This window comes from Crotalus tigris, unplaced genomic scaffold (assembly GCF_016545835.1).
Source record: "Crotalus tigris isolate CLP2741 ecotype Arizona unplaced genomic scaffold, ASM1654583v1 scf7180000018043.2394770, whole genome shotgun sequence".
Taxonomy (NCBI): domain Eukaryota; kingdom Metazoa; phylum Chordata; class Lepidosauria; order Squamata; family Viperidae; genus Crotalus; species Crotalus tigris.
The window spans coordinates 536,770-564,558 of NW_024096792.1; the positions used below are offsets into that span (position 1 = coordinate 536,770).

General features: G+C 37.8%; 1 pseudogene; it reads right to left on the minus strand.

Moving 5' to 3' along the window:
* Positions 1–4,618: 4,618 nt before the first annotated feature.
* On the minus strand, positions 4,619–18,592 carry LOC120309592 (annotated as a pseudogene).
* Positions 18,593–27,789: the final 9,197 nt, after the last annotated feature.

The window sequence follows — 27,789 nt, forward strand, 5'->3', positions numbered from 1 at the left end:
TTGAGTGTTTGTAAGTATTGAATATGTGTATTGCCTAGTATAGGGCACAATCTTTGACAGCAACTTGGGTAGCCTAGTTGGCCAGTTGCTTATTAATTCTTTGTTCAGCCTAGTCGGGCAAAAAGGAATGTTGTTTAATCTAGTTGGGTAACTATGATATTGTAACAAACTGTAACAAACAAAGTGTAACAAACTATGTAAGATAACAAGTAATAAGTAACATGTATTAGTCAACTATGATTGAACACCTGGCTTGTTTTCTGTCTGAATAACACAAGAATAAAAGAACTATTACTAAACTTTATCTTGAGTGAGTTTGACTCATTCATTTTATAACAATGTCCCTGTGACTCAAGACCAAAGCTGGAAATCCACCGCTTGATGGCTGGTAACACAATCCCCAGTTGGAGATGATGATGGGCAGATGGTATACTGGAACAGAGATGGAGACTGCAGCCCAGTGACAAAGATTGGAGATATGGTCATGACGTCCATACTTCATGATTTCGAAGTATGGCCCAGGCCAGGGGTAGGCAACCTTGGTTCTTTTATGACTCGTAGACTTCAACTCCCAGAATTCCTGAGCCAGCATGGCTCAGGAATTCTGGGAGTTGAAGTCAATGAGTCATAAAAGAGTCAAGGTTGCCTATCCCTGGCCTAGGCCTATCTCATCCGGTAGTCATGCTGCTTAAAACTACCAATTTCCCCTCTCCCCCCGCCCCAAGATTGAAAAAAAAAACCCACTCAGCCTGAAAATAGACATATATATTCAGAAAAAGAATATTCAAAACACATGCTTTCTTTTGATTTCATAATACTGGAAATGGTAGTTTTGAGGGAAGGATACTTTGAAATAAAATATTTTGCAAATCCCTATAATCAAATCATTAGAAAGATTCATCATTACATAATGCCAACACATTATAAAACGAATGCTCTCATGGGAAACAGTAGTTTTTGTTTCCTTTGCATTATCATATTTCTCATTTTTTAAAGGTTCACATTTAATGAATGTAGAAAGGAGGTTAATGAAAAGAGGGTGGCAGGCCTTACTTCCCTTTCTTCTCTCTTATAAAACCTGATCTTTCTTATCATTCTACATAGGCTTAGCTGAATTAAGCTGCCACAAAATGTTTCATTGCTGTTCCCCAACATTTATAAAGAAAATTCTACAAAATATGGGTGAGAAACACTGTTCATTCCTCTCACAAAGAAGAATTGCCTGATATTTTCAAATTTCCTTAAAAAGAGATAAAAAATATCTTCTTCTGCTACCTTTCAGTCAGCTGGTATTTAATATATTGCAAATTTTAAGGAGCCTTGAGCCACATTTTCTTTGCATCTAAAGGTGTTCTTTCTTTACACAGCACTTAGAGGTATAGAAGTCTGTGGGGACAGAGGCAGAAGAAACAAGTGACAGTATATATACGATAATACACAGTACAAAGCAGTGATTCACTGGCAACTAGTGTGAGAACACAATTATAAAAGGCCAGGGTTTGGATCATGAAGATGCAACACATATCATCAGTAGTAATTTGTATGGTTACCTATGATTTTAGTAGAAATTGGCCTGGCATTATCCCAGTTCTTATTCAATTGATTCATTTTGAAAATTATTTTAATTTTAAAGAAAAAGAGAAGTTTAGGGAAAATCTCATGGTTTGAATATCTAAGATAAGATAACATAAGATAGTGATGGCGAACCTTTTAGAGACCGAGTGCCCAAACTGCAACCCAAAATCCACTTATGCATTGTCGGGTGCCGGGTGGGTGTGGCCCATTGGGTGGGTGTGGCCCATTGGGTGGGCATGGCCCATTGGGTGGGCGTGGCTGTGATGGTAGCAACAGACTGGGTGGGACTTAAAAGTTCAATCAATCAATTCCAACTTTGCAAGATCTTTTTTTTCCCATGAGAAGTTGAAATTGACTGATTGATTGAACCTTTTTTATATATATATATACATGGCAGTAGAGGCCTAAAGCGAAAAGGTTTTATAAAACCCAGTTGAAGGCCTAGGACTGGGGCGACGGCACGCGTGCCCACAAAGAGGGCTCTGAGTGCCGCCTCGGGCACCCGTGCCATAGGTTCGCCACTACTGACATAAGATAACCTTTACTGTCACTTTTTTCTATGAGCACATTAAAAAATGAAATTTTGATGCCTGCTCTCAAAAGAAAAAATATACTCATACACATAAGCGCACACATGTGTACATATATGTATATGTATACATACATACGTACATATATATTATACACACACACTTATGTCAGTGGTGGGATTCAAATATGTGAACAACCGGTTCTCTGTGTGGATGGCACTTCTGGAAGTCCATTCTGGGCCTGGGCAACAAAAAATTAGCTACCGGTTCTGCCGAACTGGTGCAAACCGGCTGAATCTCACCACTGACTTAAATATTAATCATAAACCATTTAGAATACATAACAGAAAAAGATTCTTGAGAGTTAACAAGGTTGATACAATAGGTAGTCCTTGACTTACGACCACAATTGAGCCCAAATTTTCTGGCATTAAGTGAGATATTTGTTAAGTGAGTTTTGCCCCATTTTACGGCTTTTCTTGCCACAATTGTTAAGTGACTCTCACTGCACCTGATAAGTTAATAACCTGGTTGTTAAGTGAATCTGGCTTTCCCACTGACTTTGCTTGTCGAAAGGTTGCAAAAGGAGGTCAGATGATCCTGGGACACAGCAAAGGTCATAAATATGAACCAGTTACCAGGCACCTGAATACTGATCCCATGATCATGGAGATGCCGCAAAGATTGTAACTATTCAAAACTGTCATGCCACATTTTCATTGCTGTTGTAATTTTGAACGGTCTCTAAACAAACTGTTGTAAGTCGAGGACTATCTGTACATGGCATAAAGCTATTACAGAATCTGGTTGTTCTGCTTCAAATACTAGAAACCTGCTTCTTGAAGGTAACAAATAAAACCAGTCATGAAGAAGATATGTAGCATCTGCAGACCCTGGTCAAGCAGCACCCTGGTCAAGCAGCACCTGGATAAAAGAAAGTAATTCTTGAATCAAGGTATGGCACTGGTTCTCAACCTGTGGGTCAGGACCCCATTTGGGGTCGAACGACCATTTCACGGGGGTCGCCAAATAACGCAGTCCGCCATTTTTTTCCCCTTTTCCTTATCTGTGCTACTCCCTTTTATTCTATTGCAGTGATTCTCAACCTTTCTAATGCTGTGACCCCATAATACAGTTCTCCATGTTGTGGTGACCCCCAAGTGGGTGTGGCCACCAATAAGAGGGAGTAGGACAGCTCGGGAAAAGGGAAAAAAATGGCGGACAGCATGGTTTGGCGACCCCCGTGAAATGGTCATTCGACCCCAAATGGGGTCTCGACCCACAGATTGAGAACCACTGTTCTATTGGCTTTTGAAAGCCAATAGAATAGACTCTCTTGAATAGAGTCTAATTCTATTGGCTTTAAAAAGCCAATAGGAATTGTCCAGGCTGTCTCTGCCCTGCTGAGCCCGCCAAAAGTCCCCTTCTGCAAATGGTGCTGCACCAGTTGAGTAGTCCTCGACTTACGACCGGTTAAGTAGACCTCGACTTACGACCGGTTGGGGGTCGCGCCATTAAAAAGGTTGAGAACCACTGAGGTATGGGGTGATTAAGGTACGTGTGTAGATATCTGTTCCTCAGTATACAATCCTCTTTCCTATGGCCTGCAGCTTTCTAAAGTTCCCATGCTTTAATTATATTCCAGGAGAGGACTTCATGAGAGCCTTCATTCTGGGGTTTGGCAAGGAAGAGGGAGACTCCTCACTTCATCACACTTTCCATCTTTTAAATTTTTTTCCTCTTAAAAAATATTGTAATATCTTTGATTATTGTGAGTCATTGAGAGTAGGGCAGCACACAAGTTTAGCAAATTTGAGAAACCCTTTAACTAACTTCTCTGCCCAGAAATCTAATGGAAACCTTTAAAACGAAAATGTGTACTACTCTAATTTAATGCTGCTATACATTGTTCTTAGGTAAATTACGTTCAATATTCACTCCTAATTGACCTTCTTGACTCATGTACATGCTAGGATACAAACGGATACAAAATAATGCTATGACACCAGAAATTGTTTTTGAAAAAAAAAAAATGTTGTTTTAAGAAATCCATTCATTGCACTCAAGATTAAGGCTCAAATAGAAACCTGAAAAAAAAAAAAAAAAAATCAGGCTACTCTAATGCCTAAGAACTTCTGAATTAATAATAGGAAGCCCAAAGCCCTTTCGAAGGTGCACATTTCTGATTTTAGAAATTTCTCTAAAATCATTTGCTCATTGATTGTGGCCAACGTGGGTTCTAATCACTTGGACCCCTCCTTTATGATAAGGATAGAGTTGTTCTCAACTTGGTCACTGAATATCCATGCTAATGTATTTGCTGGAACTAACTTCTTTTAGGGTTAACCGCTTTTTTAAAAATGCTCACCTATAATTGCTAAGGCAGCTTGGATTAATTTGAAAATTATGAGCTAAATATTTAAGTTAAATAGTACAATTTTTGTTTTAGTTCAAAGCTCTGTTAGATCTAGGCACTAGAAATGGACCTTCTCATATGGTGAGCAATTTGGTCACTAGAGAATCAGGCTCTGAACAAAGTAATTAACCCAGAGTTCAGCACGGATCTGTACGATGGTATCCTCAAGGAGCTATAAGAAAAAAAAGGGATATATTTTATTAATGAAAGATTAAAAAAAATTGAAGGTGTGTCACACATGGGAAATTGGAAACAATAATCTTATTTTGTACAGGGCCCTAATTACACTTAAATAACTGATATGGGGATTATTTCATTTAGGAGTTTTGAAGTTAATTATAGAAATTTCCTACAAATACTAAGGAAGAGCAGATTTGAGAGTAATATTCATTTACAAGCAATTATAGAAGTTTAATTCTCAGTAGCAGAAGACACCAAGATTGGAACAATTTCGTTCTAATATGTCCCAAAGGCATGCCCTTTATTCTGTGCTAACAATATCATGGGAATTGCTGCTCCAAAAGAAACATCCATTTCCCTTCTCTTAGAAAAGTCAAGCCGAAAAATAAAAGTACCAGAGAAGAGGTTCTCTCTCTCTCTGTCAGTAGCTTAAATTTTTATTAGAGTTCTTATTATATTCTCTCAAGTTTCCAAATATACCCATCTTTTGAAAGCGTCTGGAGGTACCAACTTTTTTGAAATGCTGGCAGGATTTTATAGGACATAGGCTTGTGAGGGAAATAATCTCAAGATAAGACACTAAATAGTTTTCCTTTTATCTAAAGAACTTCTCCCAAAAAAGCAGAAATAGCCTACACCTAACAGAACTGCAAAAGGCTGAATAAAATCTCTGAAAATAATTGCAATATGTCACCAATGAAGGATGTGAAACAAATTTGCAGTACAATAAGGGAAACTGCTTCCTCTTATCAGATGTGATGTGACTGAAATGTCCCCTCTACTTTTGCAGAGATCAACACTCTCCAAAATGAGGGGAAAGAATGAGGTATTTCTAAATAAAATGAATAAACAGCCACAGAGACTCAATGAAGTCTATGCAGTAGGAATATTTCATGGACCAGCACTTTGTATTACATCTACTATGTGTGTTCTACATGCAAAATATTAGGAAATTTATGTATTTTGCTATATAAAGCATGATAAACAGCCTATCACCATGTTATTGCTTATCAGAAGCAATAGGTCTCACAATCTTTTTGCTTGAAAGAGCTAGATCCTCCTAAAGTAAGCAGCCATGCTAATTTTACAATAATTAATTGATTGATCAAAGGTTTCCATTTATAAATTGCCATTACCTAAAAAGGTGGGTGTAGCTCCTGAGTTGGATTATCTGTATGTTTATTCTTCCCTTGTAATTCAAATCATTCATTCCATGCACACTGGACTCTTCAGTTTCTAAAAGTCCTAAGATAAGTATCTAGAGCTACATATTATTTCATAGAGAGTGCCAGTGGGCTGATAAGTAAAATAAATATTTAGTTTCAAAATGTATATATTGACTTAAAATAAGTTCCTATTGTTCAAAATTAATAAGGTATAAACAGAAAAAGAGCTGCTCTCTATACCATGAGCATGATGATAATGATTGCTTTATCTTCCAGATATTGCAATAGTTGTGTAATGTGTCTGAAATTGAGGATTCCTTCATGAATTATGAAATCCACTACTCCAGGAGCAGTATAGCATCAATACAAATAGGTAATTTGCTCCAAATAGCAGCTATAACCTAAAGAACAGATGTAAGAGGAGTAATTCTAATGAGTAAATAATATCACTGAAGTAATAAAGTATTAATTCAATACTAGTTTGGGACAAAATAATATCTGCCCACTAAGATCATGGAACAGGTTAGCTGCTGAATCATCTTTTAAATCCATACAGATATTTTCTGTAAAAAAAATCTCATTTATCAAAGATATTAATCTATTAATTTATTTTTACTCACCAACAGTTTAATTAAAAAACATTGTAGGTAGTGAAGAGAAGCTTATCCAGGACATGTAGCTCTAAAGTTTGGAAGCCCTATGAACAAGAAACATGCATAGTGCATCTTAATGTAACGTTTACAATCACATAAAACCAATTATCTACCATCTCACTCCCCAACATTGACACTCTTCCTTCAAACCATTCTACTTTCTTTTTTGGTGAGAATAGAATTGCTTTTGCTGAAAGCTCTGTTATCCTAGCATGCAACTCATCCAAAATATCAGCTGAAACTTCAAGAGCTCATGGTTTTCATTCATAAAAGACATCTGCGTGCAATCTGACCCCTGAATAATGGAAGGAGGTAATATTGTCACCTGCAGAATGACAGAGAGAAAGAGACAGATAAGGATGCTTCTTTGTGCTGATCAATACTGCCTTATATTGTAGGAGTGGAGCAAGCTGTCCTAATACTTGGTTTGCCTTACTACATTGTATGTTAATCTCTTTCTCCATTTTACCATCTCCAGTGAATGTTGTTTCTATATATTTGAATTTTGATACTTGTATTTTTCTTCTTCCTTCTAATATTATTTTAGGGTATGAATTTTTCTTCCAATTGCCATTACTTCTGTTCTCTCTTTGCTGACTCTCATATTGTTTGTCTTGCCTTCTTGCTTCATAAGATGATGTTGCGGTTTCTTAACTGTACTTGCTATCAAAGCCTGATCATCTGCAAAGAGTAGTTTGTTGATATTATTTCTACTCTTGGCTTTGGGGTTTTTTTGCTCAAGCTTGTGCTGTCAATGTAGGTGGTAAAGCAATAGTGGTGATAATACACATCCTTGTTTTACTCTGGATATTACTGTGAATGGCTCCAACGTTCCTTGTTTTGTTCTGACTATACTTTTGCAGTCATTATATAAGGCTTTGCATTCTCTATAAGATGTTCACTTACTCTATATTGGGTCAAGGTTTGCCACAATAATTTCGTATCAACTTTATCAAATACTTTCTCTTGATCTACAAATGCGACAAAAGGATTCTTATTGTATTCCATATTCTTTTCTATTAGCTGTTTAAGTATAAAATTGTAACTGTGCAGCTTCTATTTCTTCTAAAACCCATCTGCTTTTCTGCTAGTTCTGGTTCTATAAATGGTTTCCATCTCGTTTCAATTATCTTGGCATACATTTTCCCTATATAGTTCAAAGTGAGATGACTTGATATTGTGTGCATTCTGGTTTGCTCCCTTTGTTTATTATTGCTTGTTGCCAATCAGTAGGTGCAATTAATTGTGTCCATGTTGCATTAAAGATTCTATGTAGTCATCTGATGCTGCTTTCCCCTGCTGCTTTAATTATTTCTATTGGTAGTCCATCTATTGCTGATGCTTTGTATTTGGGTGACTTTTCAACCACTCTTCCTGAATCAGTATTTATAGTTCAAGTACTGTTATTTTCTCGTCTTGTGTTGCTTCTTTGTAATACTCTCCTAGGAGATCTTTGAATTGTTCTCTCCACCTTTCTATTACTGCTAATGATTCAATTTGTTGTTGTTGTTAGTTATGAAGTCATGTCCGACCCATCGCGACCCCAAGGACATTCCTCCAGGCCTTCCTGTCCTCTACCATCTTCTGGAATCCATTTAAGCTCACACCTACTGCTTCAGTGACTCCATCCAGCCACTTCATTCTGTCGTCCCCTTCTTCTATTGCCCTCAATCTTTCCCAGCATTAGGCCCTTCTCCAGTGAGTCCTTCCTTCTCATTAGGTGGCCAAAGTATTTGAGTTTCAACTTCAGGATCTGGCTTTCTAAAGAGCAGTCAGGGTTGATCTCCTCTAGGATTGACCAGTTTGATCGCCTTGCAGTCCAGGGGACTTGCAGGAATCTTCTCCAGCACCATAGTTCAAAGGCCTCAAATCTTTTGCGCTCAGCCTTTTTTATAGTCCAACTTTCACAGCCATACATTGCAACTGGGAAAACCATTCCACTCTTGCCATTATTTTTGTAGGGTTGTAATTCTTTTTCTGTATTCTTTTGACTATCTTGAAAAACATTCTGCAGTCTAATTTCTCATCATCTGCTGATGATTTTCCAAAGCATTCCGAAGATTCAAGTTTTGCTTTCTTGATCTGATATCTCTATTGTAGCTTATACAATCTTCTTCTTTTCCTGATTTTATCCGATTATTGTATAACTCTTTTTTACTGCTTCTTTAACCTCTTCACACCATCATGCAGTGTGTTTGGTCCCATTCCATCTTTTTCTTTTTCCACTTATTCTTCTTTTGCATAGTGTACGTATACCTTTGTAGTTTCCAGTATTATTTTTAAATGAATTGGTTTTTAATAACTAAGTTTGCAATGCAAATGTGGCCACAAACAGTATGATTTAATTTATAAAGTCATAATGTGGTTTATTTGGCTTTGGTTTATGAACTATATGAACCACATCATAGTGGCCTCAGCAGATTATGTGAAACCAAGCCATTATGGTTTATGTAATAAATCATGTAATGAACTATGATTTTGCATGGGTGAATTTGAGAATGAAATCTTAATTTTGATTTCATTTGATTTGGACTTAGTATTGGCCTCTTTCAAATGATGGTACACTAAGTGATTCCAACATAGCTCAGTGCTATCACATGGACACTTAACTGCATACATGGCATTTGGTTGAAAAAAGTTACATCATGAAGGAAAAAACAAAATCTGTTATTTTATAACAACTATAATTTCCTGTTTTGGATGAACTTGGGAACATGTTGATTGGTCAAACATAAAATCATAATTCTATCTTAATTTTATTGTAATCAAAGAATGCTTTAATTGGCATTTTCATTCTTTTCAATCGAGTGACTTCACAAAAGATTATACAATATGCAGAGTCCATAGTATTTTTTAAGGTTCTCATTATGCCTTTATAAATGTCTGTATTTATTTTTTATGAATAAAATAAATTAACATTTAAGGATCAGTGACCTTCAGTGGCGGGAACCTGAGCTTGCAATTAAAAAATTAAATTTTAATAAATCTTTAATAAAGATGATTGTTTCCCATGTCATGTTCCAACTGGAAGCCATTTTTTTATTTATCTTTCTTTCAATATGAATTGTTTAAATGCAAGTTCAAGTTCTGCCATTGAAAGTCACTGAACCTTAAATGTTTTTCGTATCAGACTCAAGCCATGTAGCAAAATGGATTTTTTTCCCCCACTGGTTTTTAACTAAAGTTTATTAAAGTGAATATTGCAAAATAAAAATTACAGTCCTGTTCAGTCACTATGTCCCTGCATAGAATTTAATGTACAAATGGCTACTAGCCATTCTGTTCTTTAAGTTTCACTGGTGATATCATTGAAAATCCAGTCCCCTTGAGAAATGTGCTATATGCATGGAGTACTTTTATGTAGTGTATATATGCTAACATTTCCACGTGAACTAGAAGCTTGAAAATGCTGGAGGTGAAGCATTACATTGCAGATGCATTGCAGCCAATGACAATTCAATGTTTCTAATAATATAAAGGTAAAAGTTTGTATCCGACTGTAGGAGTTAATGCTGACTCCATTTCTTAGCCGAGGGAGTCAGCATTCTCCAAAGTCCCTTTCTATGATCATGTGGCCAATATGAGGCACACAAAAACTACTTCCCACTGAAGTAGTACCTATTTATCTACTCTCATTTACGTGCTTTCAAACTTCTAGGTGAGTAGGAGCTGGGAAAAGTAAAGGGAGCTCACCCAGTTCTGTGGTACTCGGGTCTCAATCCCAGACTGTCAGCTTTCCAGCTGACAAGTGCAGTGTATTCAACCACTGAGCCATTGTGCTCCCATTCTAATATAGCATGACTTAAAAACTGCAAGGATTCTTCACCACTGCTGCTTATATTGAATTGTACATGAGAAAATATAATTTGAAAGGTTTATAGGATTTGCAGTGTCACTATTTGTTCTGCCTATGGATCTCTAAACTGAAGAATTAGAAAAGGAAACCAATCCATATGAAAATATGCATTGTAGAAAGCATTTATACCTGTGACAGATTCAAATACTAGTACTAATTTTAAGAAAATACTACCGGTAATAAGTCATTTAAAAAAAAATGGGTGGCAATCTAAATCAAGAAATAACTACTACACATTAAAGTGCTAGTTCAAATTGATCACAAATGATATTGTTTGTAATTGAATCAACTAATATTCTTATTCATGATCAGTTCTTTTTAAACTACTAATTTTAAAAGTTGCAGTGATTAAGCAAAGAACTGTCCAGGGTTAAGCCTTAATTTCATATCCCAAACCTTCTATTCTCAATTTCTGATGCACTATACCAAATAATTAAAGTGATAAATTCCCGATTGATTCTTAAAGATTTATAGGTTATTCAAAAGCCATCTGTTTCATGACTGATTTTTTCTTAATGAAATAAGATGCCCAACCTGCAGATAAAATAGCTTTATTTAAAGGTTACCCCAATTCATATAAATCCAATTTTAACTGAAGCACAACATAAGGTATACTAACATTTCATCTGTCTGCATGCATCGGGAAGAGGGGAGGAAGTGGAAAAGCTGTACTAGGTTATTGAGAATGACGACAAAGAAATCCATGTACTATAGTTTCTGAACCATCTAGAATATAGTTCTTGGAAAGTTGAACAACATCTAGAGATATTTGTTGATTTTCAAAGTCTTACAAACTTAATTTTATCTGGATACTTTGAACCAAAACTCTAAAGCAGTGGTTCTCAACCTTTTTAATGCCGCGACCCCCCAACCGGTCGTAAGTCGAGGTCTACTCAACTGGTAGTAAGTCGAGGACTACTCAACTGGTGCAGCACCATTTGCAGAATGGGACTTTTGGCAGGCTCAGCAGGGCAGAGACAGCCTGGACAATTCCTATTGGCTTTTGAAAGCCAATAGAATTAGACTCTATTCAAGAGAGTCTATTCTATTGGCTTTCAAAAGCCAATAGAATAAAAGGGAGTAGCACAGATAAGGAAAAGGGGGAAAAAATGGCAGACTGCGTTGTTTGGCGACCCCCGTGAAATGGTTGTTCGACCCCAAATGGGGTCCCGACCCACAGGTTGAGAACCACTGCTCTAAAGTAAACTCAAAGGGCAAGCTTGTTGGACCACTAGGTCTTTTTCCGCCTTCAGTTTTCTATGTTTCTATATTTCTATCAGCTGAGACCAATTATCTATAGCAGTAATCTCTTTTAGGTCAGTCTGCCCTTCGCAGAATATTAATTTGAGAATATGGAATCTTTCCATAGGAAAATTGAGAATATGGAATCTTTCCATAGGAAAAGGAAATAGAGTATAGAATTCTTTAAAACAACAGAAAACAACTTTTCTAAAGAGTACATCCTAATTTAGTACGACCAAGAAGCAGACCTGAGAACAGGTCATGCAGGATGCTTGTAATCAATAACTTAAAATATTTGGTGCTTGCTGTAATTAAGAAATAAATACATCCTTCCTACTTATGCTCTACTTTTATTTTGTTTAATCTTTAATCTGTCAGGAAGAATACTTTGCGTGTACTATTCTCTCATTTGTCATGTACAACTCTCTTTTTCTCCAATAACTTAAAGAAATCTCTCATCTGTACTCTTAATTACTGCAGCATGGGAAAAGGTCCACCACATAATTCTTTTTGCATATAATCTACCACTTAAGAAATATAAGCTGGGTGCTTTCAGCCTGGTTACTGTATTTATAGATCTCAGTATTACAGATGATTATCATTAAATCTATGTTGTTGAAAAAGCATGTACATGTTTAACATGTCAGCTCAACAGCATGCTATAAATCAGCGGTTCTCAACCTATGGGTCGCGACCCCATTTGGGGTCGATCGACCATTTTTCGGGGGTCGCCAAAGAAGGCGATCCGCCATTTTCTCCCCTCAGGGAGCACCACCGTGCATGTGCACCGCGCATGGGGGCGCCGCCGTGTATGCGTGCCGCACATGGGGGTGCCACCGCGCATGCGCAGAATGTTTGTGTGACGGGGGGTCACCGTCACACAAACGTTGAGAACCACTGCTATAAATTGTTATAGCATCACGTTACAAAAGGCAAATGTTATGCAAGTATGACCCTCCATCCCATTTTACTGGCAGTCATAGATGTTTTCATTGCATACAGAATTCTAACTGCAGACAATGGAAAACAACCCATTCTACAAAAGAATCTACTGCCCTATAATTTTAATTTCTTTTTCTGAGTCAGAATTTATAGTATCCAGTATATCATAACATAAAGTTTAGTATATAGAGTATTGATTTCAAAATAATCAACCAATACAAAAAATAAGATTAATCCTTCTGAAAAATATATATTATTGGGCAACATAAGCCTGTAATAGCCAGGTCCCTACAAAGGCCAGCCAAAGTGCTATGACTTTAGCTCTACTAAATTAAAATATTTTAACTGATATAAAAACAACAAAAAATGGCCTAGTTAGAATAGTAATTTTACTTTAAATTAGTACATTGAACACAACAGAATTGCCTTTTCATTTAAATAAACCTCACAATATAGCAGTTTTGCCTTCAAAAATAGATATTTAGGCAACATCACATCCTAAGACACTTTCTAGCAGACCTTACCTTAACACTGGCTTTCATTCTTGTTTCCTCTTTTCCAACAAAGATGTCATCAATGTCTACAAGTATATATCCATCCAGGGACAATGGAAGTCTCTTTCCAGTCAAAAATGAGACAGCATCTATAAAGATGAGCTTGTGCAGCTAGAAGTTCAAACTGTTACCAAGAAGAACACACTGAATTCCATAATGAAGACACAAGTCATGAATAACTGTTGCATGTAGAACATTTTTAATTGCAGGTGGAAAGAGGTTTTCAGGTACTCTTATTTTTTCAAATATAACAGGTCAGTAATAGAAATTATTTATATAGAAAACTGTGCGGTTACTTCCAGACAAAAGCCTTTTATCAAGCTTGGATGGTTTTGTTAGATGGAGCAGAGAATGAGGATTAATGCAACAATATTTTATACCTACATTGCCATGAATCTGGAAAGGAACACCTTTTAATTGAAAAGTCTACAAAGTATTATCATTAGTTTTTTGAAACCCAATCATTCCTACACTGAATTCCTCACAGTATTTATCTAGAAGGCCCCAATTCCAGGAATCCATATTCGCATATATAGAAATATTTTCATATTTTTATCTATATGTACAAGAATGTCACCTTTCCTAGAAGCAATCTCTATATCAGTGTTTCTCAATCTTGACAATTTTAAGGCATGTGGACTTCAACTCCCAGAATTCCACAGCCAGCAATGCTGGCTGTGGAATTCTGGGAGTTGAAGTCCACATGCCTTAAAATTGTCAAGGTTGAGAAACACTGCTCTATATGATATTGGAACCTGCTGGATTCTAATATCACGACTACATCCTGACCAAATACAGAGTACTGACTTTCCACAAATACAAGCACAAACAGGGTCAGTCCTTAACTGGGCTTAATCATCTTCCATTGAGATAGCAGCACTGGAAGGTCTCCATATTCAACATCTGAAGAAATTTCAGAAACTTCATTTTCTTGCTTGTAGCCATTGTATAATGTGCTGAAATAACAATGCTCACCATACAAAACACAGGTAGCAATATTACTGTTTTATTGAAAATGTCTATGAAGTTTCACAATAAAAGTCATGTTGTAAATCATGCCTAAATGCTTTCCAGTTGTGAGTGCATTGAGATTATAAAGAATTTCAGAACATTGCAGCATATATCTCTGTCTTCAGTATAATTCAGAGTCAATATATTCTGGAAGGGAAAAAGAGAGAGTTAAGAGATTTTTTTTCACTCTTAAACAATTGCTCATTATAAACTTAAAATGAAAATCTACCTAATATAACAATGGAATTAAAATGGTCTTCGGCCCAAAAATGTTCCATAAAACAGTGTTGTCCAACCTGATTCTTTCCGGACATACAGGATTAATTCCCATCATCTGCTGTCTATATGGCATTTGATCATCATTAGATGCAAGTAATTAACAGATTTTTTTGTACTGTAAGTTATTTTTTGGCACAATAAAATATTTTCCTTAATCACAAAGTCATTTAAATCCTGCAATTCATTATTATCCAATATGTTAAAAGGATATAGAATATTTATATGTATTTAAAGTAATTATTAAAATAATATATATATTTTATATCAGGTATAAGGTATAAGGTATATCAAGTTTGGAATCCATTAGCTTCTGAGACAGTGATGCAAGAAACAAAATAACCCAAGATTGGTGACTTTCTTTTTCTAAATCAGGAGCCTTCTTGGAAACTCGGACGAACGTTCAGATACTTTTCTAATCCTGAAATTTAGGCTTCCTAAAAAATATTCACTTTGATAGGTGGCAAAATGACAATGACGATGAACAGCCAGAATTTCCAAGCTTCAGATCATCCAGAAAGGAGTCAAGGACAACTCAACGCTGCCAACTTGCTGCAGAACAACTTGACATAGCCAACTGGCCGCAGGGACAACTCGCCACAGGAGCCGGATGGGTGGGCGAGTGAGTGGGTGGGCAGAGCACATAGGGTGCAGTGGCAGCAAGCTGGCCACGGTGAGTTGGCCACAGTGAATTGTCCCATTTTGTCCAGAAAGGAAGTTTTTCTCATTCTCCCATCAAATTTAGTGATAGGGAAAGATAATATTGTTTCAAAATCCAGAGATTCTCAGCACTCCTGGAGAATGTACAGGATCAGGATTTTTGAGTTTCCAATCAGAAAGGGATGGCACGTTCCAGATCTCAACTATTAAACAGTCCCATCTTGCAGGATCCAGGATGTGTAACTTTTATTTGGTGTGCCAGCTCTCTGGAACAGCTTTTTTTCCAATATCCATAGAGCTGTAACCATGTTGGATCTGAATCTGGATCATCCCACAGATCAGGATGTTGTGAGAGCCACCAGTAAATGTCAACATGTGTTTTGTGAGTTATTGTGCTTGGCATTAAAGGTATTAGATGTATCATTGCTACTTGGATTTTTATTAGCGAAGTATTTTTCACTTCTTTTGAGCATGGTTAGCTTCTCAGGGTAGAGAGGTGAGTGGCAGTCACGTAAAAGGAATAAATAAAAATTAAATGTTTCAAATAAACATGACAAACAGCACTGTATTTTCTGTCATGGTATTAAAACCCATATAACCAACAATGAATATGAATAGCATTTTTTAAAGGTAACCAATACCATGTATGGCAGTAAAATTCAGCAACTGAAAAAGACATTTCCAAATTAATATATTAACATTATAAACAGTATATTACAAAATAAATGTAATAGTTATAAGGATGATAATTGATGCAGTATGGCTTAATATATGAATAATGTGAAATACATTTAATAAAAACAAATAGAATGAACAAGAACATTTATTGTTTAAACAAACATTAAGGTATAAGCAAAATTAAAAATTAGTACTGCTGATTTTAATGGGAGAAATAATAAAGGCCCTATTTAATCCTTGTGCAGAAAATAATCAGGCTTGACTGGTCTTAGCTCCAGCCTGATTGGGTCCTTTTTTTTTTTTGATCAGATACAATTATAAGGTATTGTGTAATATAAGATTAAAGAAGGGCACATTCTAACTTTTTTAATTAAATGTATTTAGATTTTACTTGTCTGAAACACAATTACAGAGTGGTCATATTAGTATGTACGTATGTGTGTTTACATTTTTTAAAAAATCGGCAGGGCCATATTTGATAATTTTCCAGCATATTTGAATCCAGCATGTAAGAATTACACAGCATAGACCTATTTCTTTTGGACCTGATACTACTCCCCAAATACGTTATACTCCATGCCTGAGAAATGTTTATGCAGGATCCCTTTCAAGGAATGCCTACTTCACTAGGGAGATATTAGCTCCATATCTTAAGATCTTCCATCTAGAAGGTATTTCTCCAAATATCAACCTTATGAGATTGTTTAACCATGCCCAAACAAACCAAATTCTGTGGATATTTCCAGTTTTGTTGCCGTTTTGGTTCACTAACTTACCACTCTAGAGCTGGCTAAAATATAAATAATTAAGAAAAGTGGTACTTAACCTACATTTTGTGTCTTCCTGCACAAAATATTCTGAAATCGTAGTAATGTTTTAAAAAATGACATATTTCACAGTGTTGAGTTAAATATTTCAGTCTTACATATCTGCATGCTGTCCCAGCAAAATTTGGCTTTCGTCTCCCTTAGATCCAAGGAACTTCTTGGTTCCTTGGATCTAAGGGAGACTCCCACTGAGCTTATTGGAACATGCTTAACAGGATTGCAACTATGAAGCTGCAAACTGTTTCAGCTAGACCAGGGGTATCAAACTGGCGGCCCACGGGCCAGTTGCATCATATGGAGGCTGCGTCGACCTCAGCTCAGACAATGCAAAAAAAGTCACGATACATCATGACACATCACTTGATGTGGCAAGTTTGACACCTGTGAGCTAGACTGAAATATTTTAACTATGGATGGAATTGCTAGAAACACTTAACTCACTTGCTTTAATGTTAAGAACAAAGTGAAAGGTCCATGTGTATTTTTCGCTCAAAGTAGTAAGACAGTACTTATTTTAAAAAGTAAAATAAAATCAGACTGGAAGCCCCCAAACTCCCATATTTAGGCAGGCTGTATTATACTTTGTTTTAAAGTTACTATTTCTTTCTCAATCAATTGACTTTCTAATGAATTGACTGCAATGACTGTAGGTTTTAGTCCTGCTTTAGGCTTGGCTGGTTTGGTGATTTTGGGCCAGTCACTCTCTCTCTCTCTCTGCTCAACCCACCTGATAGTATTGTTGTTGTGAGGAAAATAGGAGAAGGGAGCAGTATTACGTGTAACTTATTTATAAACGTAATAAAGACAGGATTAAAAATGTAAAATAAATTCAGAATAGCATTCAGATATTAACATCATTAAAAGAACACTGTCCATTACATTCTTTTTCAAGATGAAATTACTAAAACATTTAATAATACAACTCCTTATATTTACACAGAAGTATATCCCTTTGCGTCCAATGATGCTCAGTCTAAAGAATTGGAAACAGGAAAGGATCTAACACTGTTAAATATAAATATTGCATTTTTGCAAACTGAGTTCCTTGTATTGCATCTTTTCAATCTTTATTTCTAAAATGCCTGGATATCAAATGGTTTTCTAAAATATTCAATTTTCTGTTCTTCAACTCTTCCTTCAAAAAAATTCCATGTTTACTGTTCCCCTAAAAAAAGTCTGTATAAACAAGAAGACATATTCATGTTTAGAAATTTGGATGGTTTTTTTTAATTTTTTTTCATAATGTCCAGGATAATTCAATTTTCAGTTGATTGTCATGCCAAAGAAACAATTCTGAGTCTCACAAAACACTAGAGGGCCTCAAGGACTCACAAAAAAAAAACATCATCCAAGCAAGAGGTGGGCCAGTACCACACTAGGGAGACAGAAGTTAATAGAGTAACAACACTGAAAAGAAAAAGAAATTACAAGCTCCTAAACAACAGCGTTTGTTGGGTTTATGTCTGTGGGATATATAAACACACACACTTTAAAGGCCATATGGTGTTAGTTCTCAATCAAAAAAATTATTCTATAATTATTCTAATCCTTAATAATAACCCCAACACAACCGCCCCCCCCCCATCAGCTATTTTGCGTCCAAGATCGCGGTATACAACCTTGAACTACAGGCGGGCTAACCCTGGCGAACTTTTATTCTTGGGAACCCAAGTTTGCAGATGAGCCGCTTCCTCGAAAGCATCAGCCGCCGCCCGCCGCCTCTCCGGGACCTCCCTTACCTGCAAGAGGGACGCACCGAAGCCCCGGGGGCGCCTCCTCTTTGCCCACTCAAACTTGGGAGTCCCTTTTCCGCTCCTCTCCGCCCTGGGCTACCCGTCCCCAGAAAGGGCCAGCGAGAGGCGGACGGCGGCGCCCTCGTCAGTCCGCACAGCCTTCCTGGCGGAGCTGGAAAGGACTTGAGGAAGACGCAGTAGCGGCTCCTTCGCTCTTGCTTCCCCGGGAAAAAGGGGGCGGGAGGGCGGGAAGCGCGCAGGCAAGGAGAGGGCGGGCGGCGCATCCCCCTCAGGGAAAAGCCGCCCTCCCGCCGCCGCCGCCTCCACTGAGACTTTTTGACGGGAAGCAGCTCAACACCTTCCATCCTAGAAAGGTGCAGAACACCAAGGGCCGGGCTCCCCTTCCCATTGGTGGAGGGCTTTCCTTACTTAACCAATAAGCGTTTGGGGGGGGACTACGGCCTTGGAGAAGAGTGGCTCGGGTCCTCTGGGCGCCGTTGGGAGGGGGGGCGTGGCCGGTCTCGCGGTGGGACTTTTGCAAAAACCGGACGGTGAGCGAGGGAGAGCAACCTTCGCGGTTTGTAATACGAGAGCCCGAATACAGTACCGTGGAAACAAAGGATTCGGGGCTGCTGCTCAGGGCTAGTTTAGTCCCAGCAGACTTTCCTTCCACTGCATGTATACCTCTCTCCCCCGGTAAAACCCATAAGTAATACTTTGAATGCGCGCTTTCTGAACTATAATCGGACACTGAGCGAGCGAGCAACTGTAGAGGACACGCGTCGCCTTGAAATATGCAAGGAAACGAAAACTGAACCAATTAGAAGGACCTTCAAATAAGAGGAATAGAGGAAGGGCAGAGTTTGAAAAGAAACTTTTAACAGTATTACTGTAGTGAGAGGAATCTTTTCAGACACTAATTCTAGGGCGGGTTGCCTTATTAAATCCAAAATTGTGATACGGCTAAAATGATTCCGGTTTTTTTCTTAAGTGGTGGTTGTATATATACCTATTTAACAGACTATTGATCCTATTAAAATATTTGTGATGTCCAAATAAAATTTCTCATAACCAAAAATTAAAAAAAAAATCCTGTGAGGGAGATTAGGCTGTAAAAAGCAGTGACCCGGCACATAATTATCTAAAGGGGCTTTATGGCTTAGGAGGCATAGAAGCCTAATTCAATCAGAGTCTGCCATTTTTAAACAATGTACTCTCAATTATATGTTTATTTACCAAATCTGGCCAGCTATAACGTTGGCAATCAGGCAGAAAACAGATGTGAAACATATCAGAAGACCCCTTCTGTAAGCCCAGGAGGTGTCAGTGACACCAGCTAAATGCCAATTTTATTTTTATAAAATGTCCTTGCATGGCCTCTTAGTACACATCAAAACATCATGACAAATTTAAATGGCAGTAGTCCCCATTTTCAATGCTTATCATCGAGGATGAAATTTGGGGGTTGGGCTTAGGGTTAGGGGGAGAGGGAAATGACCCCAGAGGTCTCTTCCATTCTGTAAAATCATTACTGTCCAAAAAGGACATTCTGTGTTCTCTGGTACTTTTTAATAGAAAGCCTAGGAGTATGTAGAGGAGAAGAGAAGAGAAGAGAAAAAAGAGAAGAGAAGAGAAGAGAAGAGAAGAGAGAATATTCTAAATGGTATTGGCTATGACTATTTCAATTCAATTTACTTTAGGCTTAAAAGGAAATAAAAGACTTGGGGCTGGGATACCTAGACCTGTGTTTCTCTAGCTTGGCAAAATATATGGACTTTTAACTCCCAGTATGTATGACTGGGGAATTCTGGGAGTTGAAGTCCACATATCTTAAAGTTGCCAAAGTTAAGAAACACTGATCTAGACCAGGGGTCCCCAACCTGTGGGATGGCTGGTAGATGGCTAGTGCACACGACCCCCCCCACGTTAGTGGTGAGCATCCCGCCAGTGATAGCACCACCCCGTCCCTGACCGTCCCACCTGTGCTAGCGCCGCCGCGAGCGTCCCACTGGTGCTAGCACTGCCCTTGACCGCTAAGTGCCCTGCTGGCGTTAGCCCTGCCTCGCCCCCAAGCGTCCTGCCGGTGCTAGCGCTGCCCTTGACCACCAAGCATCCCGCCGGCATTAGTGCCGCCCTGCCTGCCGAGCATCCTGCCGGCACTAGAGCAGGGGTCATCAATCTTGGCAACTTTAAGACAGGTGGACTTCAACTTCCAGAATTCTCCAGCCAGCATGGCTGGTTGGGGAATTCTGGGAATTGAAGTCCACCAATCTTAAAGTTGCCAAGTTTGGAGAGCCCTGTTTTAGAGGACTTTTGTTTGTGTGCTTCAGTAATGCTGTATGGTTATAATGGTCTATATTGTTTGTTTTGAAATATTTCTCATGTATGCCAGTGTTATCCTTTTTACAGCTTGTGTTGATTGTGGTTTAGTGCAGGGGTGTCAAACTCAATTTCATTGAGGGCCGCATCAGCATTGCGGTTGCCCTCGGGGGCGGGGGGGCAGCCTACTGGGTGAGCGTGGATAGAGTGACCTACTGGGTGGGTGTGGCCAGCTCTACATCATTCGCGTCAAGGATGCCTGTGGGGGCCTGGACAGGAGTAGGACAGATCTGAGGGTCTTTGGCAGAAAGGGGTGGGACCAGAGCAGAGCCCATCAAACCAGATAGGTAAAATAGGCGAGGGCCATTTGCTGGCCACTTCCAGGCGATGGTGCATTTCTTCATTCTTCACAAAGGGTGACACCTCCCCAGCATGCACCCAGGGGGTGGGGCTGATACGACAGGGGCTGGTTCCTTGCTGTTTCCAGACGGCCTTGTGGAGCTAAGACTGAATGCATTTCAGCATAGATGGCCACCACAAAATTGTACATTGGCTCCTGGCCAGCCTGGGCCAGGGCCAAGGCAGCGGGGGCCGTTCCCTCACTGTTTCCAGGATGGCTTCGCAAGCCACATGAAACCACTTCGCGGGCCGCATCCGACCCCCGAGCCTTGTGTTTGACATGTCTGCTTTAATGGTTTGAGTGACCAGACACTACTTGGATAAGCAGTGAAACATTTCAAACCAATAAGAAAAAAAGTCCACTTTTTGATAAAGTTACATTGGGATCCACATTGTTGGAATATGTTGCATAGGCGGTCTGTTTGTGGGAGGTTAGAGTGTTACTTTGATAGTGGAATTCTTAGTTACTCTGAGTTGTTTTTCAATAGCCTTGCATTTCTAGTTTACCATCCCTTCCTCCAACAAAAGAAGCTGGTCAATAAGATTATTTAAAGGAGCACAAATGTGCTGCAGTAATCCAAAACACCAGGACAGAAATCAGACTGCCTATACAACGTCTTCCAGTAAAATGGATGCTCACCTTATTTAAACAGGAAATAGACCCCATGCTGACTAGCATTGTTGCTGGTTAATGAAGCATCTGCAGGTAAAAATTACATATTTCAGAAACTTGGAAAGATAAAGTATAGAAGAACAATTAGATGACCTAAGTACTGTACACATTTGTAACCTTGTAACTCTAAAAACATCACTTTCTCAGCATTTTTGTTTTATTCTTCTTACTGAGCTTTTCATTTTAACCTATGCCTTGCATGACTAACCGTACCATTTTCTAGGTATATCTGGATTTGTTGCTATTTGTGTTGAGCCATGATGCTAGCCAACCTTGGCATTTTTTAAATTGTACAATTCGATGTGCTTTCTGAGAAGCATGAGGCAGTTCGCCTTGAATAAGTATGAAATGACTTACAATCTGATACACAAACCAATTCTCTGATGTACTGTAGATATTCCCATATGAATGTTCTGCCCTGTTTGCTTGCTTCAGCTTTTGGGGCATGTCAGTTTTAGGTTACATTGGAACTAAAATAATTTATAAAGTTTAAAGTTAATCTTAAAAGCCTGCCTACCCCCATCCCCGAAAGAAAATTCAATTAGATTTTCAATCTTATGACCCAGCAGCATATCATAAACTTCTATCAGATTTGTGGAGGGGGGGGGCAGTTTTGGCTCTTATACAGTATATAAGGAAGTGAAGTGGTGATATTTTTTTGTTTGTGGTTCTCATGCACTAAGGCAATCATGCTGCATCTTTAGTAAAAGAAGAAAACTGTAAATTTTACTTTTAAAGAAAGGCGAGCTCTGGTCTGGAATACTACATTATTTGTTTTATTTTGTTTATTTTGATTTATTTTGTTTATTAATGTGCTGTGAGAACTGGGACAGAACAATTTATCTATTCATCCGTTATCATTTTAATCCTTCCAATAATGACAATTTTCTAGGCTAATCATAGGATATTTTCTTTAAAAAAGTACAAAGAAAAGTGTTTCAATAGAATACATTAATAAATAATAAGAGGAGGAAAAAACATACAAATAAATAAAAGCCAAGGTATAAAGCAGCCAATTAAAATAAAAACTATTTATAAAAATTCCAGTCAATCAAAGCAATTGAGAAATTGCATCTCAAAGCAATCTAACCCAATTTTCTTTGTTTATATTTGTACTACAGGATTTATTTTGAAACCGAAAAGCTCTGTCTTTATGCACAAAAGAGAAAAAGAGATTAAAAATAAAATAGGACCCTTCTCTGATATTTGCTTGAATTTATAACAGCAGATAAAGTGATGGGGTATCCCTCTCATTTCTTTTTGACACATTCTTGTCTTGAGGGCAGATTTTTTTAAAACATATATATCTTGGAAGTAAGACCCTTTAAGAACGTAACAGGTGTTATTGTAGGTTACCTGTGATAATATATTTGCCTTTGGCGATACAAGGATCCTGCCCCTTGTTAGAAGAATGAAGAACAAGCTAATTTGGACCAATTTTGTGGGCCAATATTTAGAGACGTTCCCTGATCCATAGCGTTGTGGGTCTCTGCTGCTCTGCAGATCTTCTCAAGATTTTGTACGAGGGCAGGAAATGGGTCTTAAGGTTGCTCACCCCTCCCTCCATTATGTATTTAAGCACGTCAAGTGAATTGCTGCATGTAGCACAGCCATCAATGGAGATGTAGCCACAATCTGTATCCTGTCACTTCCGTTTGTTAATCACTGGACTTGGCGCACCATGTCATTGCTGATGAGTTTTTATTCTATACATGTCAAACTCGCAACACCACATGCTTGGCCATATCCAGACAAAAGAGGTTCAGAGAAATATTCTAGTGTCCTGAGGATTTGTTTTTAAATCCGGTAGTGGGTCCTGGGATATTAATAAGAAGAATGCTCGTGAATATCCTTAAAATGCTCCTTCCTTAGGACTGAAATATGACATTATCTATACACTACTAAAACTGTTGTGTCTGTTTGATTGTAACTTTCGATTGGGTGAAATTGAAAGATATAGGGCAACAATTATTTAATCAAGTTAAATAGTCAAATGGGCTAAACTACAGAATGCCGAAGGAGAGCAAGCAAGCAAGCACCATTTCCAATGGTCTCTGCCAGCATTCAACAAATCAATGGAGAAGCCAGCAGGAAATCAGAAATTGTTTCTGCTCCCAATGCTTCTTTGCCTGCCATGGTCATTCTGTTTCTGTGTTTAGGTAGGAAAATATTTCTGAAATGATAACCCAATAGGTTAGAATTGTCTGATTCTTGTACAAATCTTTGGAACTAGGGTAGCAATTAATAATAATCCCTTAGTATCCTTTCCTGGGAGATAGTTTTATTTTTGAAAATATATGTTTATATCCTGAAATCAGTGTGTGTGTGTTTGTATGTATGCTTGAGCACGGGGCTGGACTAGAAGACCTCCAAGGTCCCTTCCAGCTTCTATTCTGTTCTATTCTATTCTATTCTATTTGTGAGAAATTTCCTGATAGTTGAAACAATTAATCAGTGGATGACTTGCCTCCAGAAGTTGTGAGTGCTCCAACATTTGAGGTTTTGAAGAACAGATTGGACAACCATTTGTCTGCAATGGTATAAGGTTTTCTGCCTGAGCAGGGGGTTGGACTAGATGACCTCCAAGGTCCCTTCCAACTCTGTTATTCTGTTATTCTATTAAGAAAGGCAGAGGATGAGAATTCCAACCCAAGACCAAAGATTTTCTGGGGACACACACACACACACACACACACACACACTGCTTGTCACAATGAATATCATGAGAGCTTTCATTTCTTGGAGGTTACACCTATTATTTGACTTATTATTCATGTATTTAAATAACTAATTATAATAGAATATAGGCATATATGAGTTTGTCTCAGGATTCTTTACACTGACCCAGAGACATTTATTGTTCTGATTTTAATTGAGCTGTCTCTCTCACTGTGATAAAATGAAAGCCACAGGATTTTATAGTTAATTTTGAATTGGAAATCAGCTTTTTCTACTGAACTATTTGTAGCAAGATCAGGTTAAAGCATAATAACTTCTTTATCTAAGAAGAGTAAAGGACAATGAGATGTTTACTCCCCACCGAATTGAACAACTATTGCTGGTCAAATTAAATCATTAAAAAAATATAACAAACAATTCATTTTTACAATTCAATTCAACAATTCAAGAACAATTTTCCAGACTGATTCATTTCTATTACTCAGATAACTACAAAGCCCTAAGGCAAGCAGTATTAATTCTTTAAATCAATAGACCTCAGTTTCCTCAAGGCAGGTGTACCAATTAACACTTCCTTTACATATTACTTGTCCTTTGTCCCAGAGTCAGATGATGCATTGTAGTAAGTTCCATTTTGATTTTGAACAATGATACTGAATATTACCAGGCAGAATGATCCTCAGTGAAACTGATACGAGGTGCATCTTAATTACTCCAACTCAGTATGATAAGGTTTTAAAGCAACTTGCTTGGCTGTCAATCCTAGAATACTTTTGTATTTACAACAGCTTTTGCCCCTCTGATAATTCTCCTGCTCAGCTCAGTTGAAAGGACCATCTATAGCAGGGGTCTTCAAACTTGGCCCTTTTATGATTTGTGGACTTCAACTCCCAGAATTCCTCAGCCAGGCATGCTGCCTGAAGAATTCTGGGAGTTGAAGTCCACAAGTCATAAAAGGGCCAGGTTTGAAGACCCCTGATCTAGAGGAACATAAGAAATGGCAATCTATTTCCATATACTTTACACTAGCTCTACCTGTAGCATGCAGTTTGAAGACTGTTCTTCAAAAAAAAAAAGTCTGGAGAGTTCCACCTGTTCTAGATAGGAACAAGTTTCTGTTTTGGGGGCATTGAAAGACCTTCTGCCATAATGGACTTTCCCTTTTGGAAAAGAAATACCAATGTCCCACACTAACAACTTCGATTAAAATTGAGGGGAATAGGAATGGTTCTAGGTGTTGTACAAAGGTATATTTGCAGAAAATCCATAGTTCAATTTATTTAAAAATTAGGATTTAAGCAAAATTTTAACCAGTACACCAAACTGGCTGTCATTATCTTATGTTAGTGAATTCTAAATTCACAGCAATTCTACAAGGAAGGCAGACATAAAATTCTGGTTGCCTTGGAACGAGTAACTTCATGATGACGATGACAATGATGATGGTATGCATGTATTAAAATCCAACAGATACACTTCTGAAATGGACAATTACCAATTCTGTTGAATTCTAATAAACAGTGATTCGGCTCAATTTCTGTCTTTTTATATCCTTTCAAAAGCTGGACAGACTTGTTCACATACAGGTCTGATTTTTAATTCCTAACCTATTTGGAGGCATTCATCCTCTATATTTTCTTCAAGCAATTTAGTTTCTGTTAAGATACACTAATTAAAGCTCTTGTCAAAGTTTTCTCAAGTCTGTTAAATAATTTAAAATAAGAATTAAGAATCATTGGCTTGGATCATTCAACATGCCAAATCATAATGCAATTTATTTGTTTTTTTGGCTTATTGTGTTAGGTTTATTCAGTCAACCATAGTTAAATGTGAATTAATATAATGCAGAGTAGGATGGAGATGGATACAGTCTTTTCTTTCATTGATAGAGTCCTTCATTAAAGTCATCAGTGGCAAATCTCGGAGCTATTGTAAAATTCATATGAAGTTAAAAGACTAGTGAGTATTTTTCTGAGTGGGAGAATTCTGAAACCAATCACACAGTTGGAAGACATCCTAAAAAACCATCCTGACCAATTCTAAGTTTTATTACATCATGCATACATATGAATGATTATCTAATTTTGTTTCTGTTTTTGGCATGTTATATGGCTTTATATATCAATCAGTCTTTTGGAAACAAACAACAGAATGTATTGTTTGAATCTCACACTGATAAAAAAATGCTAATATTACAGGAGGTTGTTCTCAAGGAAGGATTTTCATCCTGTTAAATGAGAAACACTGGGGTTTCTTCTGGATTGTCTTTACTCTACTCTCTTTGCATCCGGATGCCCATTGGGGCCCCAGTCTAACCGGTGTAGCCATATCTTCAAGTTCTTTCAGAAGGTCAAAAGACAGACCTGACTTTGAGGGACAAGATGTTCCAGAGGATGGGAGGCATGTCAGAAAAGGCTGTTCTTTTGGACCCCACAGCTGAAATTCCCACAGCATCCCCCTTCTGTTGACATGGGTAGAGTTGGCTAATTCCATCAAGATGAGCCAGTTTCTCAGCCTGGACCCAAGCCATGAAGGGCTTTAAAGGTGATAGCCAACACCTTGAATTGGACATGGAAGCCAGTGCATCTATTCTGTTTGGTCTTAGTTCAAAATCACAGTTCATTCTGAGTGAATTAAGAGACCTAGGATAACTTAGTACAGTAACCTTCAAATAGCAACTTTGCCCACAGAGGTACTAAGGATTAATAGCTCAATGTGCATAGTAGATTTATGGGGAACTTTTTAATGTTGAAGGTGTTAATAATATGTTACCTTATGTCCCAAACTTTGGAATCAGAGCATTTTTGAGGTACAATGGTTGTTTCAGATTTGGGGTATTGTTAAGAAAATAAGACATATCACATTTAGTTTCGGGCAGTCTTTAATCCAGCAGAACTGTGTATCCCTTCTTTAAGTGATTGCACCAAAAGTATTGCTTTTGCTGTTGTAGCTGTTACTAAAGGAAAGAACTGGACTTTTTCCTTGGTAGATAAGATTGGGAGAAGAGAACAGATGTTGCATGCACTCATTTGATTTTATTTTCTTTAAACATCTGCCACCCCATTGTGGACCTCTGTGTGATAACATCTGCAAACCTATTAAATTAATGCAGAGATGACTTCTAGATTATCATGGTTATAAAACTGGTGTCCTATAGGTAGAGAGGGAGGCAGGATAAAAGCTTTGTAAGGGTACAAAAAAAGAAATGATTGCTTATCCGAAAGCTGGGAGTATAAAATGAGTACATTTATAAGCAGTGCTGTGCTTGAGGCCACTATTATTGTTAATTATTTCTCTATCCACATAAAAAATCACAATGGGAGAACTGAAAGTAATGATTAGAAAACTCACTCCTGCCTGCCTCAATGTAAAATAATCTCTCTTCCCATCAGTCACTATGAATAAAATCTCAGGCCTTTG